We start from the raw sequence: 21,229 nt of genomic DNA, 5'->3' as shown, positions 1-21,229 counted from the left end.
GGGTGGTTGTTTTTGGATTTATAATGAAGTCACATAAACTATTTGCTGTGATATACCTGACATAGTGGTTTCTAAGGATGGCAATGTGGCCAAGAATAAATCTGTCCACCAGAAAATAGTTAATTATTGCATCAAAGGGGGCAGCTTTCCGTGACTGTACTGTTAACTTGATGATTATTGAGTTAAACACAAGGCCAGATGCCTGGTGTTTGTTAGTTGTATTTGATTTTCAAGCTTTGTTCATTGCCATGCTTAGCGCTATCAGGCTGCTGTAGCCAAGAAGATAAAATCCTTTAATACTCTATTTAGAACTACAGGAGACGAAGCTTGATCAATAGTTTTTATGAATCTGTAAACTATTACAGCACAGCATGTTCCCAAAGACTTTCCTCCAGTGACATGGCTATATTATTTTGAGGCCAGAGGCCCAAGCAATATTGAAATCCTGCTTGAATTCATCTTCTTCAGACCATAAAAGTGACAAGACTCCTGAAGATTTACATTTTTATGCTATAGATTAATCAATCTCTCAGGTAGAAAGAGAAATTTTGGTGCATGTGTTATAGACTATCTTTTCAGCCCGAGGAAAGTGTAAGAAATTAACTTCCTCTTTCCAACAGAAAATGATAGTGAGGCCAACTGGTCTAAATCAAAGAAGATGCCATTGAAGCTTCTTCTGTGTCACAGGATTCTTGATAGACTCTGACAATGAGGTCAATACTGTCATAAAGAAAAATTTCTGAATGTGTGGAAGAGAATTCTTTGACATACGCCAAATAACTGGTGATGTTTTTGTTGCTGTTGTTGAATTTGAGCTCAATGTGCTGATTTATAAAAAAGCATCCAGGAAGATGGTTCCATCAGTGTAAGACTTGCGGTGTATGCATGAGGACTGAGTTCCAACCCAGAATCCATGCAAATCAAACAAACATAAAATCAGCTTGGCATGGATGTGAGCACTTGTAACCCCAGTGCTCCCGAACACTGAGACAGTAGAATCTGCGGGCTGAAGAGAAAGCTGACCTGGCTAGAGGCAGATGCTCCAGGTTCAATAGGAGGTTTCGGTTTCTAAACAGCAAGGTAGATAGCGAATGAAGCAGGCATGAGGGTTGACCTCTGACCTCCCACTGAACAAACACACACATACATGTGCACCTGCGCATGGATCAGCACCTGCACATAACAAGTATTCAAACACACTAGAAGTAATGTTTCTTTAGCATTAAGGTATTCATTTTTGATATTCTTTAAAATGTGAGCTTTCACAGAAATAATTTTATCTCATAAAACTAGTGTTGGGCTACCACTGTATTTAAGGAAATACTGCTGAAATTTCCCATATCAACCCACTTAAAATATACTCATGTTCACCCAACAACTTAATCAATTATTTATGCATAGTAGCAATTAAACTGCTTTAATTGTTGCTTTGGACAGTTCTTTATCACAAAAAACCACCACTGACAATTGCATAGTGCCACTGAGTATTTTACATACTAATGGTGTGTTTCAGAGTGTGAACTCTCCTGTTCTACCAACTTAAATAAGTTAAGATTTACTTGAAAAGGGGAAGGATAATGGAATTTTTATTTAAATATTTAAGTAGTTTTAATTCATGAAGACACATTACAGCACATGTCCATGTCTATTAAAATTAAAAATGCATACAGCTTTTGGCCCCAAAATTCAACTGTTTGTAATATATTATATAGATATTTAGACATGAAGACTCTAAGTGATCCATATCCCAAAATCTTCATAATAATAAATGATGGTGGGTGGGGAGCCAACAGAAGGCGGATATCATCCTTGCAGCCATCTTGAGCCATATACCCTGATTTGATTACAATAGCCTACAACAGCTGAGAACACTCTGATAACATCTTGCTTTAGATACCCAGGATTTCCCCTTGGATGTGTGAGAGTTAAAGGTGTGTGACTTAAGGGCGTGACTTAGAGATCTGATTTAGAGACAAGACCCAAGGGCATGATTAAAGGCGTGACTTAGAGGTGTGGCTTAGAAGTGAGACATATAAAAGGCAAGAGGCAGACAGGAGAGAGGAACTGAGAATCAGACACTTCAGAGAGAACCACTTGGAGTAGGAGTAGACATTAGACACTCGGAAGAGAACAACTTAGAGTACAACTTGGGAGTAGGAATTAGGCATTAGGAGAACAACTTGGAGTTAGTTATTAGACATTAGGCACTTAGCACTTGGAAGAAGAAACCTGGAACTTGGAGGCACTAGGGACTAGGAACTCAAGACTTGGGACTTGGAGAGAAGAGAGACTGAAGAATAAACAGGATTGAATCACACTCTGTCTGGTCTCCATTCTTCGAGTCCATCCTCACTCTCTCTCTTGCTGAATCCTGATCCACAGACTAAAGCTGCCTGGGGCAGTACCGGCTCTAACAACTTAGTCCCTAAGGCTTTTGGCAGTGCGGGTTCAAACACTGACAGAGTGGTCCTCTACATTTTGGTCCCCAAGTGTGGGGCAGCCCGGGCCACAACAGTAGTAAGTGATCAAAATGACCCTTTTTAACAAGTTCATTAAAGGCATCACATTCTATATATTTTGGGTTATCAGTAGGCTGATACACCAATATTCTAATGTAGAATGGTAATCAAATTATCATTGAGTTAAAGAAACTGATAGAGAAAATGTATCTTTCCTGTTTCCATATGCATGTAAAGAAGAGAGGAAGACCTGATAAGGAAGTAGCTCAATTGAAAAAGTGCCTGTGGTGTAAGCATACGGACCCAAGTTCATTCCCTAGCACTAGTGTAATAAAAACTAAGTGTAGTGCTTAACTCTTGTCCCCAGGAGACTCATTGGAGAGCCAGCCTAGCTGAATTAGCAAACTGCAGGTCTCAGTGAGAGATTCTTTCTCACAAAACAAGTTAAACAAGTTATTCCTAAGGTATAACACCTGGGGTTGACCTCTGTCTTCCACAGTTACATGTAAGTGCACATACTGATAGGCACACACTGCACATACAAACATGTGCCTTGTCAATATATAAACATAAGTCTCTATCTTCCTCAAAGAATAGTAGAGGAAGAGAGACAATTTGTTCATGTTTATTATAATTCATGGAAGATTCTAGCTGAAATAACCCAACTAATTTATTCGCTGTAAGGGTTAAGATAGAAAATAATTATTTGAAATGAAAAATAAGAAGAAACATTTCTCTGATTCCACTTAGTGTTTTCATGTTTGTTAGGTGAACTCAACTAATATTCAAACTTCTACTATTATATAAATTAAAAAGGTAAATATATGCATCACATGTAATAGTTGAGTATTATATTGATAAATATGTGTATTAATAAGCAAGAACCTTGAAATTTTTAATACATTTATAGAAGATACAGCTGTTATCTGCTGCAATTCCCTCTAACTTTATTGGATACAGCTTCAGAGCTGCTGTGGCTCTGCTCTGTCTTCATCATGGGACAGCCTGAAGTGATGGAGTCTTAATGCTTTTCTGGTTCAGGAGCAGCCACTGTTGGGGCAGTGGTAGAATCCACCTATCAGTTCCCTCTGTTGTGCAAAGGTGAAACCAATTTATACTGCTCAAGAGACTAACCACTTTGATAACGGTCCTTAATCTTCTGCCTTCCATTTCTTCTCACACATCTTCACCGATTTACCAAAGTTTCCTGTGGTCACCTCCAAAACAAACTACTGCTCTCAGCCTCATCACAAAGCTTGCCTCTGGGGGGGGAAGTGGAGGAAGAGTGAAATGGCTTCTGCAAGCTGGGTACTGTGGTGACAGCCTCATTATTGCATGAATGGTACAGAAGTTCAAGAAAGAACCCGAACTTCTGAAACGGTTCTTCCCTGTTGGACATGAACAGTGCTGGAGAAGCACACTTCAGCATTCAGTGACAGTTTCCCAAGTATGAATGTCATACTTCAGTAACACCGTCCACATTACCATCTAGTGTCTCAAGATAAGGTCAAGTTTGGAAAATCTTCATGGCACTTTATTGACAGTTCTACTATGATTGAAAATGTGGAAAATCAATCAATTGACCAATCAATTGGTCAATCATGGATCGGTCTATCTGGTTTTGAGTAGAGTCTTTCACAGAAGGCTCACTCCCCAGCATTCAGCACAAAACAGAGAACTCTGAGAAGAGAAGATTAGGACCTTGAGGTCTGAGGTGCTGAAATTTTGATTGCAACTCTAAGGCTCATCCATCCTTCTATACTTCAACCACCAAGAGTCAGGCAGAAAAAAAAAATACGAATTGGTTCCCCAAGGTGCTTCCCTTTCTTTCCCTCACTTACTGATGCCACATCTTATGTGTCATGGAGCACATCTCAAATAAATCACACACACACTGTACTTTTGCACTCCCTTGTTGCTTTTGTGGACACCAAATTAAACCATACCAGTAGTAACTGCATGCATGAGTGCTTGTTGGTTTATTAGCATCTGTACCTTCTGTTCTAATCATGCCTGCCCTGCTTCCGTTCATCTCTAGTAGGTCTAGGAGAGCCAGCACATTTGTTTCTAGTTAGTGTGCGCCAACATTTCTCAGATAGCAGTTACCACAAGGAAGACACAGCACTTATTCAATAAGGTTTGGAGTTTATGCTTCACTTTCTTTGAGTCTAGCTTGATTCATTCTTAATGCCTTGAGCTCTTGTTTACTTCTGCATTAAAAGAACACATTACAAGGGTGACCTGAGCTAAGTCTCCTAGCAATGGAGCCTGATCAGGCCCACCTCCTTCAACCAAGCCAGACTTACAACAGAGGGATAGGAACACCAACATAGTCACAAAACCATAGACCCACAGTTTGTCTTGCCTAGAAGATGTGCAGGGATAAAGATGGAAGAGTAATTGAGGGAATGGCCAACTAACTACTGACTCTGTTACTATTAATGGTATTCTGCTCTAGTTGAAGATTGTTGCCTAGCATATCTGTCATCTGACAGGCTTCACCCAGCAGATGATGGAAACAAATGCAGAGACCCACAGCTAAACATTAGACAGATTTGGGGGAATCTTGTGGAAGAGGGGAAAGAAGGACTGAACAAGCCATAAAGGTCAAGGACACCACAAGAAAACCTACGGAATGTACCCTGAGTCCGTAGGGGCCCACGGAGACTGAACCACCAACCAGAAAACCTGCATAGGATGAACCTAAGCCCACACACAGATGGAGCACAGGTGCAGCTTGGTCTTCATGTGGGACCCTAATAGTATGAGCAGGGGCTATCTCTGACTGTTGTCTGTCTTTGGCTCCCTTACTCCTAACTGTGCTATCTTATTTAGCCTCAGTAGGAGAAGATCTCCCTAGTCCTACTGCAACTTGACATGCCAAGGTTGGTTGATATCCACAGGAGGCCTCCACTCTTCTGAGGAGAAAGGGAGAAAAGATGAGAGACAGGTAAGAAAGAGAGATTGGGAGGAGATGAAGGAGGAGAAGCTGTAAAGTACAGCTTTCAAGATGTAAAATACATAAATTAATTAATGGGTAAAAGGAATACAGTATAATATGTTAGACAGATTTTATTATGAATAAAGATAATATTGGATTTGCATCTTTTTTAAAGATTTATTTATTTATTTATTTATTTATTTATTTATTTATTTATTTATTTAATGTATATGAGTACACTGTAGTTGTCTTCAGACATACCAGAAGAGGGCATCAGATCACTTTGCAGATGGTTATGAGCCACCATGTGGTTGCTGGGAATTGAACTCAGGACCTTTGGAAGAACAATCAGTGCTCTTCACCACTGAGCCATCTTTCCAGCCCCTTGGATTTGTATCTTACAAACTTACTTTACATACAAAAATTCTGAACCAAGTCTTATTTTCTTTACTCTGACAATATAATCAGCATTTTGTGGGGCTTTGGGGAAATTATTTAAAGCAGATACTCCCTGACTTGCAGTTAATGCATTCTAACAAATTTTTATTTTTCTCTTATTGTCCACTGTAGCTCTGTCAGTAAATGACTTTTTCTTATTTTCAAAGCCATGGTAGCATAGAATGGAAGTAACATTTATGAAGATTGAATAAATAAATAAGTGGTGTGTTTTATCCACAGGAAGGGGGCCGTTTACCCTGTTTTATGAGTTGCTATTTCTATCTCCTTAAGTTGTCAGCTTTCCTCAACTTTAGGAGGAAGAAAAGAATGTTCCTTAAGCAGGCTGCTCTTTCAGCCCTCAGTTTCTAGAATAGTGCTTCTCACATACCATCCTCAAATCTCATAATGGCTTCCTCTTTTTCCTGATTTGGTGCAGGGGAGACAGTGTTGATTTGTTCACTGTTGGACAGTTGGGAGTAAAAGAAAGAAGATGTGGAAAGGACACACATTCAGCTCTCCTAATGCCTTTTCTCAGACAGTATGTTTTCTAGAGCTGAGTCCTTGGTTCCAGAATTCCTATATAATATGGGTTAGGGTTTAGCAGGCCTAGGGTTAGTTTATGTAGCTTGCCTACCTGCTGAGAACAGGGAGGTCAAAGGGCTGTGAGAATTTAAGTACCATCATGGCATTGACCAGAGTCTCCACTGAGCATCGCAGCTTAGCCACATGGTGCACTGGAGAATCTCAGCAGCTTCCCTTCTTCCTGCTGGTTGAGTTGAGAGGGAGCTGGGACTTGCTGCAGCTTCACAGTGTCCAGACAGAGAATCCTAACACATGTGGCTATGCTACATTCAAAAGTTGAAATATGGGTTGGGATTCTTTTGGTAGAGTACTAGCTTAGCATCCAGAAAACCCTGCATTCAGTCTCAACACTATATTAACTAGTTGTCATCATTCACATCTGAAACTCAGGTACCTCGGAGGTAGAAGCATGCGCATCAGAAGTCCACAGTCGTTCTCTACTAAAGAGTGACTTTACACATGAGATTCTGATTCAAAAAAGAAAAGGGTCAAAGTATGGTTTCTACTAAGTGTTTCTCACTTTCTTATCACCTTAAACTATACTGCCAAGCACAGTAAGTCAGAGACCACACATCTAAGGTGGATTCACCTGCCATCACACCACCTTTATCCCCACCAAAGCCTTACCAATTCTTTTACAGCACTTTACTGGTTGGATGGTGGTGTTAGAACTTAGAATAGTGGCATGACATTAAAATTTTCAATCAAGAATGAAACCATATTCTTTAAATATGGGTCTGTAGATAACCTAAAAATTTCAGTAAATTCCTTATGAGAGACCTACCTCACTTCTGACTAAAGCACAATGAGAAGGCAGAGAAACAAACCTACCTATTATGCAGAACTGTTGGGGACAGTTCCAGAAATGGTTGGCCTTTTTCTTCTCAACATCAGGGACCTGCCCTTTTCTTTTCTTTTCTTTTCTTTTCTTTTCTTTTCTTTTCTTTTCTTTTCTTTTCTTTTCTTTTCTCTTCTCTTCTTTTCTTTTTTCTTTTTCTTTTTGGCTATCTTCTCTAAATGCAGTTATCCTCCAAATTACTGATGTCTACTTGAAAATAACTGGAAAAGAAGATTTTGACTGTTTTATTTTCAAAGCAGAACACAAGTTTCAGAAGCTAGATAGGTATGCCAGTTGCGCTAATTTGATCACTACGAAATGTGTACAAATTTAAAGCATCACACTGTACTCTCTACATACATGTAGTTATTACATGTGGATCAAAAATGAAAAAGAGCCTTCATGGGACAAAATTGTGTTGGCTTATATCATTTATTTCTGCAAAGATCTCAGGTACATGGCACAGAACGTACATTTTAGTTGTTTTAAGAAGAACCATGTAACCATGAAATAGCTTTGGACACAATGGGGAGAATAAATGTTGGCACAGATTTGGAGGCATTTCTTCCTTTTCTCTCTCCATTATTAAATATATTAAAATTCACTGAGTCCAAACTATGAAGTCACTCTTGAACATTCCTGTAGAGAAGTTTTACAGGCTGTGATGATGATTAAGATACTGAAAATTCATAAATAGTCATAGTGGCTTCACTTCATAGATAAACAACCAGACTAAGTTTTCACATCATAGTTGTTGTGAGTCCTATTTTCAATAAATTCTGCTTAGGAATGACAAAGACTAAAAGTTGTTCATAAAGTAAGGGATATTTTGAATAATGGTTTCTTTTTAATGATTATGAATGATATTGTTGATAATATAATTTAAAAATACTTAAGCCCCAATTCTATAAAGTATTAGCATTGTCCCCATGTTCACAGACTAGTGGGGCTGGGTATTCTGGTAATTCCCATCTCGGATCACAGGGTAAGTATTATCTAAGTCCAAGCCCTGCCCTGGTACTTAGTAACCTCCGTCTGACATAGGCATGTTCTTTCTGTTCTCTGTGCCTTAGTCATGATGCGGTTGTGATGTTGGTCAAGCTTATGAGATTTAGAAGCATTAAGATATGAAGAGAGTATAGGAAGTGTGTGGCTTCCAATAAAGCTTAAATGCTTGAATTCATAATTTCTTTAGGAGTAAAACTAAGAAAAGTTTGAGATTATACTGAATTGATCTTCGTTCACTTCACTTCACTTGTCCCCAAATAACTGCCTTTCCCCACTCACCTTTTCATTGTTAAATATGCTGTTACTTTACTTAAAATGCATTAACTCACTTCAACTACTACTATACTGTAAACATTTTTATGTAGTTTCTTTTACTCTCATTATTAGCATCTAAATATGCTTTTGATGATTTGATAACTAGTCATAAGTAGACCACCATTTAATCTCTTGATGGACATTTACATCATTTTCAATTCTTCAATTATAAGCAGTGATTTGGTGACCATTATTTCAGAATACGTTTATATACTTGCATCTGACTTCTTCTGGACTCTGTATTTAGAAGTTGAATATTTGGATCAGAGGAATGTTTTCCTTTGCTATTAGATATTGCTGAGCTGCTCTTCAAACAGTACTCCAACATGTTTGTACTGTCACCTTGTGTGATCACCCATTGTTTTACATCTGATGGCCTTGACCTTGTCAAATTTGAAAGTGACTTCTAGTTGGATTGCCATGACAGAATCCTTGCTTTTATTGTTTGTTTCTAGTTTTAAAAATGAAGTTAATGTTTTTCTATAGGCTTTCCTTTCTACTTCAATGAATTTTCCATTTTAATGTCTTTTCCACTTTGTAGTAGAGTGCTTGTCTTCTACAATTTGTATGCAAGAATTTTTGTTAATAAGGCATTTTGGACCCACCAATAAAAAAGCTACTATTGCAGTCTGGGATTCTTGTTAAAGTTCTGACTGAAAACTCATCACACAGCCTAATATTTGCATAGAATATAGGAGTGTTACTAATATCTATCTCATTTCTTATCATCTACATTAATTTTTCAAAATAAGTTTTATTAGTTTATTTTTTTTTCTTTATTTTCATAGACTTTTCTCTTTGTGCAACTGTATTTTTATGTAAAATAATGTTTCTTGCTTTCTAGTATTTATAGATTGCCTTTCATTATCTTCAACAAGTTACAATATTTGATGGAAATGAATCTCTCATGATATTTTTTCTTCAAATTAATTTTATGTTAGCATATAAAACAATGGGCTTCATATGATACTTTCATACACATGACTCATCAATTTTTGTTCTAATTTGTCTCCTTCTCCCACTGTCCTCACATATGACTTCTGATTCACCTATAGCTTGCTCTTTTCCTCCCACAGAGTCAGTCACCCTTTCTTTTATTCATCATTACACTCTCTAATTTTTCATGATCCCCTTTTTAGTTCCATCATATAAACACATGTACATGCGTGCATGTATGTGCCCCCCACACATGCATACACACACACACACACACTTAAGTCTAGTCTCTTCATATGAAAGAAAACTGTACATTTGTCTTTTGAAGCCTTCTTACTTTGCTTACCATAATGATTTCCAATTCCATCTGCTTTCCTATAACTGTCATGATTTCATTTTGTTTCATATATAAATAAAATTCCATTGTTTTGTCACTTCATTTCCCAGGCCATACCTCTGCCTGAATCACTGGAGATCTGCTGCTACCAGGAACAACCATTTGAGTTTCCCAAGCCCCCAGATTCTGCCTGCTGTGTACCCATCAATCCCAGAAGCCTCAATGTTTGCTCTGTCCTCTTTGTGCTCTATCTTCTAGTCCACACTGCTAAACAAAATCCCAGATGACTGAAGCCATTTGTAACTACCAAGTGAGACTGCTAATTCAATTCCCTGCCTCCTGTCAGCTCTTGGCAAGATCCGCAGTGACAAGTTCCACCATGGCCCTTCTACACTCCATTTCCTAGGGCAGGCTCTGCCTGCATCCCTGGAGGACTGCTTCTACCTAGGATAAAAAGAGGCCTACAACCATAAGGGACCACCAGCTCTACATGAATCCCTAGAAGCTTGCTGTCACTAGGGACAACCAGCTCTACCCAAAAGCCTAGAAGCCTGCTGACATCAGGGACTACTAGGCCTGCCAACACTAGGGACAACCAGATGGCTAAAGACCAGTATAACATAAAAGCCAGGACAATATGACACCACCAGAACCCAGCTATCCTACAACAGCAAGCCTGAGACATCCTAACACACCTGAAGAGTAAGACAAAGACTTTAAATCTCATCTTATGAAGATGACAAGGCCTTTAAACGGAAATAAATAGATACCTTTAAAAAATCAGAAAAATACAATCAAACAGGCGAAAGAAATGAATAAAACTTTTCAATACATAAAAATACAAATAGAAGTGATAAAAATACAAACTGAGGGAATTCTGGAGATTCAAAACCTAGGAAAGAGAACAGGAACTAGAGACATAAGCATCACCAACAGAATACAAGAGATGGAAAAGAAAATCTCAGGAATAGAAGATATCATTGGAGAAATTGATGCATTTGTCAAAAATATTTCTAAAGCTAAAAAAGTTTCTAACAGAAAACATTCAGGAAATTTGGGACACTGTGAAAAAACCAAACCTAAGAATAACAAAAATAGTAGCAGAAGACTCAAAACTCAAAGGCCTGGAAAATATCCTAAACAAGATAATAGAAAAAAAAAATCCCAAACCTAATGAAAGAGATGCCTATAAACATATAAGAAGTTTACAGAACAACAAATAGAGTAGACCAAAAAAAGGAAACCCTTATGCCATATAATAATCAAAACATTAAATGTACAGAATAAAGAAAGAGTATTAAAAGCTACAAGAAATAAAGGCTAGATAACACAAAGGCAGACTTAACAGAATTACACTAGAGTTATCAACAGAGACTTTTAATGCAAGAAAGCCTGGGAAGATGTCACACTGTCTCTAAGAGACCATAGATGCCAGTTCAGACTACCACCCAGCAAAATTCCATTGTGTTGTCTTTTGACCTAGGATGATTAGAATAGTTTAGCATGAGGTGTCATATTTGTGACAGATGATTATTTTATTGTATAATTTTCTTGATGACATTTGCTGTAAATGAATCTTGTGTTTCATTTGTTTCATTTCTAGTCTTTAACAATATTCAGCTTGTTTTTGCACAACTAGATACATTTGTCTTCGTCTGTGTAGCTTGCTTATTGTTGTTTTAAGTTTGGGACAGATAGAACTATAGAAACATAAGATTACTACTTCATTTTATCTCTTAGTATCACAGTAACATTGTAAAAGAGTAAATAATTAATATTCATCAAATGATTTCTATATGATATTAAAAAGTGGTTTAGAAAACTCATCTATTGAATTAATTGTGACTGTGTCCAGAGGATCACTATGGGCTGTGTGCTATTTTATAAGATGTTAGATTAGGTAAACATTTGCCTTTGAGTTATATTTTTCTTATATTAGATCTCAAGAAAATAATTTGTAGTTACTAAATAATATCCAAATTGCTTATGTTTTGGTCATGTTCAGCAGTGAGTAGCACACATTCTTTTTTTAAAGGCCATTATATTATTCTGGCTTTATTAACTATATGTTCTTCATTAGTTTCTTTCCCATGTGGAGCAGCAAAAACTAAAGCAATACTTAAATGAGTAGGTGTGGCTGTTTTTCAATGTTTTATTCACAAAACTCGTAGCAGCTAGATTTAGTCTATAAGCCATATTGAACATTAACAACATCTGATTTTTATAACTGATTAGGAAGAGCAGAAAAATAAAACTAAATTTTGATTGCAAATAGATGCAATTAGCTTTCAAAATTGATTTGAAAAATAGAAAAGTAAATATTAAATTTTGATTAAAATTGGTTAACAAGTTAATATCTTCTCTGACTGTAGTCTCAGATGAATAAAGTTCATACTCAGAAAATTAGACTAGTGTGTGTGTGTGTGTATACTTATACAAGGAAGAGAGTCAATAATGTTAATTAGAAAACTCATTACTAAACATAACATTAATTAATATACTAGGATTACAAATTATAGTTCTTTCAAGTGAACTTGCATTGAAATTAACATGGAATAATCCTCAACTTTTCATATAAAATTACTTACAGGAGCCTATCCTACTATTAGATATTTTACTAACAGTAGCATGAATCCAAACTAGGAAGGACCATGACCATAGCACAGACATTGCTTACCACATCATTTCTACATATGGAGAGGTGTAGACACTAATGGAGAGTAAGCATCGACAGTTACATGGCACACATTGTTCCTTTTAAGATGGAAAACTTCTCAAAAACTAAGAGCAAAAATAGAAACTCATCTGTAAGCATCACCCTTATTCTGCCTTTGTATAGATCAAATGGAGTTTTGTTGGAAAGCCTGTGTGTCCTGTGGGCTTGCTCCTATTAAGATCCACACACCCAGGATGTCTGTTTTTATGGTACTGTGGGGCATTGGGCTGTGAGAAGCAGCTGGGTGCTTGGTCCAGCATGAGCCTGGAACCCCGGGAACTTTATTGGACTGCAGGAGTTCAGCTCTGCTCCCAGGCCTTGGTTCTTTTCACGTAGCTTCAGCCCTCCAACAACCCCTCCCACAGAGAGGTTTAAGAGCATCAGTCCCCAGGATCAGGCCTCAGGCCCTAGAGAGATTTACATACTAATGAGGTACCTGAAGGCTAGAGGGTGGAGTCAATTAAGCATTCTTCCCCAGCCCCTCCCCCTTCTCTCCCTGCTATTTAACTCAGGACTGCCCTGGGTTTTGGGGGGTGCATCCAGATTCATCCACCATCCACCATGACATTAAAGCCTGTAAAAACCTATGGACTTTCTCGTGTCATTGGGTCCACGCTGTGAGGAACCGTGGAGCCACAACAGCTGTGCCTAACTTCCCCCTCTTCCCCCTGGAGGAACCCAGAACGTTCCCAGCCTAGTACCCACAGCCTGGCATGAGGAACCCTGCTTCCCAGCAACTACCTACATGGTACTTACAATTTGTTGCAAAAAGTTGTGGAACTTTCTACTCAGTATTTTTCTCACACTGAAAAGAATACACATTCCAAGCTGTAGAGTTAGAGACTGAGGGGCAGGAGGGTCTCGGAGCAGTGGGAGGGTAGGCATCTTGCAATCCCTTGTAATTTTTGGGTGTTACCTTTGAAGTCTCCAAATCAGGACAGTCTGCTAATGATGACATTTGGAGTGAGAATAAAAAGCAATAAATAAGGTTAGTAAATAATAATAGTAATAATAATAATAACAAAGCAAGAAATGTAAGCAACTGCAGCACATCCAGTCTCATAACTACTGAAATACTGAAATGTCAGCTCCACTGTGTGATGTTTCTTGTCTTCTAAGAAGGAACAGCTTAAAACTATTTAGATGTTCCATAAAAGGACACTCAATGGAGAACAGCATAGATCCATAGGTAACTCAATAGTAGGGTCTCATGTTATGTAACTTGAGCAAGAGACTTGGGGCTGAAAAATTAGCCAGTGTGAAGTATTAAGGAGAGAGCCTTAACAATATGAAACATGCAAGGAAATAATGCTGGTGGGAGTGTTCACCTGACAGCTGAGTAGAGATTGGTTGTAACAGGTATGAGAGGTGTGACAGCACTCTAGTGCTGAAGCTTGTGGGCTTTGGTGCCTAGGGAGATATGTCCGGCATCAAGGATCAAAACTTTGTCAGAACTGGAAGGACGAAATGTGCAAGGTAAGAATTGAACTGTTCTAATGCACATACTGTTAGGCTTCAGCATGACTGTATATCATCAGACATCAGTCCTGAGAAGGTGTGTGTGTGTGTGTGTGTGTGTGTGTGTGTGTGTGTGTGTGTGTATTTGGGTGCATGCCTGCATGTCCATGTAGAAGCCAGAGGTTAACTTGGGTGTTATTCCTCAGACCCTTTTTTTTTGTTTAAGTAAGGGCTCTCACTCACTGAGACTCACAAAGCACATTAAGCTGTGTGGCCAGTGTGCCTTTAGGATCCCTCTGACTCTACCTCCTAAGCACCAGGGTGCTTGGCTATTTGTACATGGGCTTTGGTGTCAAGCTCAGGTCCTGGTACACTTTACCAACAGCCATCTCCCCAGCCCAGGTCGCTTCTGTCCTGACTGAGATTTTGAGAAATGATATTTAGGACAAAGAGAAACAAGGTTATTGTTCTCAAGGTCTAAATACAATTATTCCCTCTAGGACACTTCAAAATGACAAATAAAACTGACAAATATAATTGAAGCATAGAACTAATTTAACCGTGTATTTTTTTAAAAAGCAAATGACAACTTGAGAACAGTCATGATAACTCAACAGCAAATCAATTTTGATGAGCCAACAAAGTTAAATAAAGATCTAATAACAGAACGACTTAGCAGTAGCTGCGGATTTATTTCCTTTTATGACAATGCTAATAGTTCATAAAGGTAGCATTTATCTATTATTTTATTTCCATTAAAATCAGTGTTATTGATTCATACTAAAGTGAGCAAGAATAAGGACATAAGGTATATTGGGTTTATATAGTGTTTACATAAAATGCCTCTCTAAGAACCATCTTTGAAGTTTTTATTCTTCTCCAAGAGGTTTTTAATATTTCAAAATGGCATAAGTAGAACTATCAAAGAATAAAAACGTAGATATGAATGTTTATGTGTTTTCTTAAAACATAAACTTTGCTATTTAGGAAAATTAATTTTTAAAACATTTTATTATTATTCATTTTTATGCCATGGGTGTGCATGTGTGTATGCATACGCCTGATGAGGTCAGAAGCATGTCATATCTCCTGGACCTAGAGTTATAAACAGCTGTGAGTGAGCTGCTGGGTAAATGCTGGAAATAAACTCAGGTCCTCTGCAGGAATAATGCCTGCTCTTAACCACCAAACCATCTCTCCAGCCCTAAGTTTAGGAGTCATATGGCAATTCGAATTAGCATAAAAAAGTCAGTAACTCTAATTGTACCTTTCCACAGCATTATTTTTCCAACTTCTTGTTTAAAGAGAAGAATGTGATTGGATCAGACTTCTTCCAGGTCAAGAAAAAGAGCATGGCTTCTGAAGGCACGAATGAGTTATAGAGGCCAGAGGCAAAGGCTGTCAGGGTTAGTAGAACTTAAGTTAAAAGAAGAGAAGAAAAGGGAAGGGAAAAGGAAAAGAGAGGAGAGGAGAGGAGAGGAGAGGAGAGGAGAGGAGAGGAGAGGAGAGGAGAGGAGAGGAGAGGAGAGGAGAGGAGAGGAGAGGAGAGGAGAGGAGAGGAGAGGAGAGGAGAGGAGAGGAGAGGAGAGGAGGGGAAGAAAAGAAAGGGAAGGGAAGGGAAGGGAAGGGAAGGGAAGGGAAGGGAAGGGAAGGGAAGGGAAGGGAAGGGAAGGGAAGGGAAGGGAAGGGATGCTGTTGTTATTAAAGTTCTTGAGAAGACCTGGTTACAGTTGAGAAAGATGTAATATAATTGCTTTCATTAAAGATATAATAGAAACAATATTCATGTTATTGAAGAATGCATAGAGAACTACATATGTGCATACTTTTAGAGCACATGCAAGCACATGTGTGTGTATGTGTGTGAGGGAGCATGTGGGCACACACACATGTGCATATGACTTTCTCAAGACTCAGTACTGGAGGCTTGGTAGAAAAAAGGAATAAGAAAACACATTTTACAAAGTTCTAGTGACTGTGAGAAAAACAAATAGAGAACTATCTCATCTTTAATATTTTCAGAAGCCCATACTACCAACTAATTTGTCAAAATCTGGAAGCCAGCTACTATTAGCTCTGCTGTAAGACAATATTCCTAATAAGTTCCAAAAATTCTGATGTGGAACAGTAATAATACACATTGGAAAGGAAGGATCAGAATGTCTTGCTGTCTCCTTTGCAGTAACGGTATTTTCTAGGACTCTGATTCACTTTAAGAGTTCAGTACTCAGCACTAAGACAGCGTTCCTAACAATACACATCTGGCCTAATACATTGTCTTGTAACTGTGGGATTGTGGATCACATTTTGTTTTTCAAATAAGGTACAAATGAGTTGGCTTTTTCTTAGTATAAATTATTTCTTTCTTCCCACGCCCTATAGCTTGAGAGAGCCTGGAACATCAGGCCAGTGAGACAGAGGGGTATCCTCATGACCTTTCTCTGTCTGTTTGGTGGCAGATCTCTTTGACACTCGGCTATTTCTCTTCCCCAAAGCAACTATAAGTCACAGCCTGCCATCTTCACATCTGCCCTCAGGTGTTACTTCAGTGGCATTAGCAGTAAAATACTTGTGCTCAAGATAAATGAATTCCACCTAAGAAAGTTGAAAAAGTTAAAAAGTAGAAAGAGAAAATTTATTTCTGGAATTGCCCCTGTTTCGATTTAAAATTGGCTGACACTTGTCTCATTAGTTACATTAGTTACTTGAGGAAAATTGAAAGACTAATACTTGATTTATGTTATGTGATAACAAACTTCTCTTAATGAATCTGATATGCATTTGTTAGCAATGTATATATCTCTCAATATTGCAAATTAAGGTGCTGTCCCTTAATGTGGAATGCAAATATTTTTGTCATTGATTAGTTTTCATTTCTTTTTACAAGAGACTTCCCTGTACCTTCAAGAGTGTAGTCAAGTTAAAGATGAAAAACATAAACAACAGTTGTTTAGTGGTTATGTAAACCAGGTGTGTCAGGTCTTTTACAATCAAACTGGAGATTATAGAATGTGCCTCTCCAATATAGGAAATAAAAAAGCATGAACCAAACAGGCTGGGTTAAATCCAATTATTTTCTCTTATGCTTTAATAGTGACTATGTACATACACCATCAAATTCAGCTTCTACTTCCTTGGCATGCTCTGGGTGCTTTTTATACCAAGAGGAGCAAAAATCTCTGGCATTGAGAATTTCTAGCACATAGAAGTGCATTTGATTTGTGCACTTGAAATTATGGTGTTTTGGTAAGAAAACTCACAGCTCAGGGCACTTTCCCATCACGAAATCTGCATAAAATGATGTCATTAATAAATAAAATGGACACATACACACCTCCACATATCCATGGAATGCAATCAACTCTGCATTGAACAAGATCAGATTAAATAAATCAGATTCCCCATGTATAAATTCTGACTATTCCAAATTTGACAAGATCTTACTGTAGTTCAGCCTTTCCTGGAACTAGGTTCATTCTCCCAAGTCCCTAGGATACCACCATCTGCTGGGAGGCCTGGCTCTCAAAGTTGTAATATAAGTTTCTTAATTACCAAAACCTGGAGGACTCTAAGTTCACTCCTAAGAGGAGAATACTGGCTAATGACAGAATGTTAGTAGGGAATCTCAGAAGTGTATAGGACATTGTAAGCCACCTAGAATTTGTGCTTTATAAGGTTAGTCATTTAAATACTGCAACATAAGAGCAGCCTATCCCCATGTCCTATTTTATTGGTTTTCTATTTTCTAAAATGTGGTCATAAACTTGATGGCAGAATCAGTACACATTTATCACTTTATAGTTCTATAGCTCAAAATATGGATGATAAATGAATAATTCATAAGCTCAAATCAAGGCTTTGGTAGGGTTTCTCCTTCCCCTTGATTCTTCTCATAGCCAGAAACACGGCCAATCTTCTATCTTCTACCCTGTTTTCTTCTTACCCCAGTTGAGAAAACTTTACGTCTTTAAGCACACAAGTGGTTAGCTGGCAGCCACTTAGATAAACCAAATGAAAGGTCCCTAGGCCAGCATTCTTAGGTTCTAGAGACTGAGCTCTGAATATTTTGGGGGGTCAGGGTAGGAGACATTTTTCTACCTAATGTAATTAGGCAGAATAATATTTAAATATATCATATATCCAATATTTAAATATATCATGTTTATTTTTAAAGAATTACTAAATCACAAATATAAATGTAAATTCCAAATTAGCATAAATTAAATGAAAGAAGAATAATATCAAATCTAATTAATTAGAAGTCTTTGCTCTTTGGAGGCTAAAACTGCTTATTGGTTGAAGGGCAGGCTGACATATGAGAGGACTAATTTATGTAGAAGTAAAAGGACTGAAACTATAATTGAAAAGAAACCTAAAATCTTTATCAGACAGGCCAGTGATTTTATTTTTCTTGTAGCTAAAATTGGCCTCCTTCAACTACCAGCCATGATGTGTGCCATTGACCTCTGTCAATTTTCTTTCTGACCAAAGCTCAGAAAGGTATACACTATTAAGGCCTCATGTGATGCAATTGGGTGTTCCCAAATAACACAAAATGTTAGTTTAGTCCTCTGCCTGGGTACTTCCTAGTGTTCAGGAGATATCTGACTAACCACAGTGCTCACTGATTTAGTCAGTTTGCATATAAAGGTGAATGATGTAGGCTATTTCATGTTAGAATCCTTAGTTTCTATACTCTGAACTCTGTAGCAAAGCTGAGATAATCAAATGAGCTACCAGAGCAGACTGAAAAGGTCCGAGATTGAACAAGGCATCAGGAGCAAGTCATAGCTGTGACAATAATGGCCAGTCTACACCCTTTCCTACGAAAGAGTGGGCAATGGTGTAGAAACTCTGATTGCTAGTTTTAGTGGTCAACCTGACACAAAATAGAATCCCCTGGGACAAGAGTTTTTTAATAAGATACTGTCCACAGCAGGTTGGCCTGTGGCCATGTCTGTGGAGGATTGTCCTGATTGTGTTGAGGTGTGAAGACCCAACCATTGAGGGCAGCTCCATGCCTTAGGTTTGAGTCTTTAACTATATAAATGTAGAGAGGAGACTAAGCACTAGCAACTATGGAGGTTCTTAGCTGTGGGTCTGACGTGACTAGATGATTCAAGTTCAGGCCTTAGGACTTGACCTAATTGACTGTAACCTCAAATTGTGAGCCAAATAAACTGATTCTTAATATTTCTTTAAGGGTATTTAATCTTGCAACTTGAGAGGAAACTAGGAGAATAACATGAATACCAATTGCAGAGACATTTGCAAAGATTCAGTGTAATAATTTAAGTTTTTTAATTTAGAGGCAATATATAACATCATGCAAACTAAAACCTTTTTATTAATTATTTTATCTATTTACATTTCAAATGTTGTTCCCCTTTCCTTGTCTCCCTGCCATGAAGCCCCATCTCATCCCCCATCCACTTTGCCTCTAAGAGGATGCTGCCCCACACACCCACCCAGTCCTGCCTCATTTGTCTAGCATTCCCCTTCTCTGAAATATTAGGCCTCCATAAATCCAAGTGCCTCCCCTCCCACTCATGCTAGATAAGGCTGCCCTCTGCTACATATGTAGCAGGAGCCATGGACTGGCCCATGTGTACTTTTTGGTGGTGGGCAAGCTAAAATGTTTTTGTTAGTTGAAGAGTACAAGTGAACTCCTGCATGAAGTAGAAACTACTCAACACCAGGTAGTCAGGGTGTAGGTTTCTGCCACACAGACAAGGCTTCCTGAACTATTGTCATAAAATTTGGTACTTTCCATTGTACAAGGAAACTACACTAAAATTTAAGGCAAATTATCATGTCATCTTTGTTGAAAATTGCTTACGTGCTTTTAGTGTAACAAACTCATTCTTTCAAACATTTCATGTTTAATTTTCCTCAGAGTCCTTTATTGGGATTTGGGTGAAATGCCTGGCTTTTCATTTTTGTGCCATCCCAGCTCTGACAACTTTTTGAATCTCTCTGAACCTCAGTTCTCTCATCTATCTCACTCACAATGTTCTAGGATGATGAATAAATCAAATTCTACCTCTAAAGACTTGGGCTTTATATCCAGTACATACAAACATTATAATTATCAAAAAACAAAAGGACCAAATGAGGTTGCTTAAAATTGACAACATGTTGAATAATAAACTACATTATTTTCACAAGTACCTGTTCTAGACACCAAAGAGAAAATATCAAATAATAAAGCTACAGTCTCTTATCTCAGGGTGTATACAGGCCAACAGGACTATCAGGAGTTGAGCAAATCCAACGCACAGCCTGAAGATGAGAAGGTGTGCCTAGCACTGTGGCGGAGAAAAGCAAGACCCAATTTGAGAGTTTCAATTCATTTGGGTACCAGATTTTATTCACCCAGTGTAGACTGTAATGGGACTTAGGTTGCCTTCACTAGTACCACAGCATATTAATGAACTTAAAAGATCATTAGCTCCTGAGAAAACACACTATAATCTTAACTCAGATGGAGCTGTTGGTCATTAAACCTCCAAGGCCTTTGCATGAGAGATCTCTTCTGTGTAATTCTTTCCTCTATTTATAAAAAACACCAAAGGGAGAATTCAAATTTATTTTTGAATGATATTTACCTTGACAACTTTGCCCTTTGTGCTGGACTGTCAGAAAATGTGTTTCTCATTTAGATTCTTTATAAATATCCCTTTTGGTATAGTCCATCTGCTGTTGAGAGACTTGTTTCTGATAGAAAGATATAAAAAGACAAGAAAAAAAATCTGTTTAAATTAAAGTTTTCCGCTATTTGTCAGTGAGATAAATACCACAACAAGTTATGAGATATCATTGCAGTGTGTGTAAGAAAATAGGATCATGTATTTTGGATATCATTGATGAAGTATATCTGCTCTGTCATTGAATATTCTCCCAGATCATGTTATTAAAAGTTCATGTATTTTCTCTGTATATATTTGGTGAAATTTTCAATTGGGGCTTGATATTATAAGATAAAGTCTTGGGAGGTAAATCTCCAGCTACATCTGAAATGGGGACCATTGCATTCTGAGAGGGAAATTTTCCCTGCACTGTCAATATGTTTCTAAAGTGGTTTGCTTAAGATGCCTCTGTTCACAGGCCTTCTCATTTAACCTTCATCACACCCTTCCACCCACTATGGATTCCCTGCCATCTTTCACTGCTTTTGCAACCAGTAACACTAATCAAAATT

The sequence above is a fragment of the Arvicanthis niloticus genome, chromosome 14 (genome assembly GCF_011762505.2).
Source record: "Arvicanthis niloticus isolate mArvNil1 chromosome 14, mArvNil1.pat.X, whole genome shotgun sequence".
Lineage (NCBI taxonomy): Eukaryota > Metazoa > Chordata > Mammalia > Rodentia > Muridae > Arvicanthis > Arvicanthis niloticus.
Note: the sequence above shows the minus strand (reverse complement) of the source record.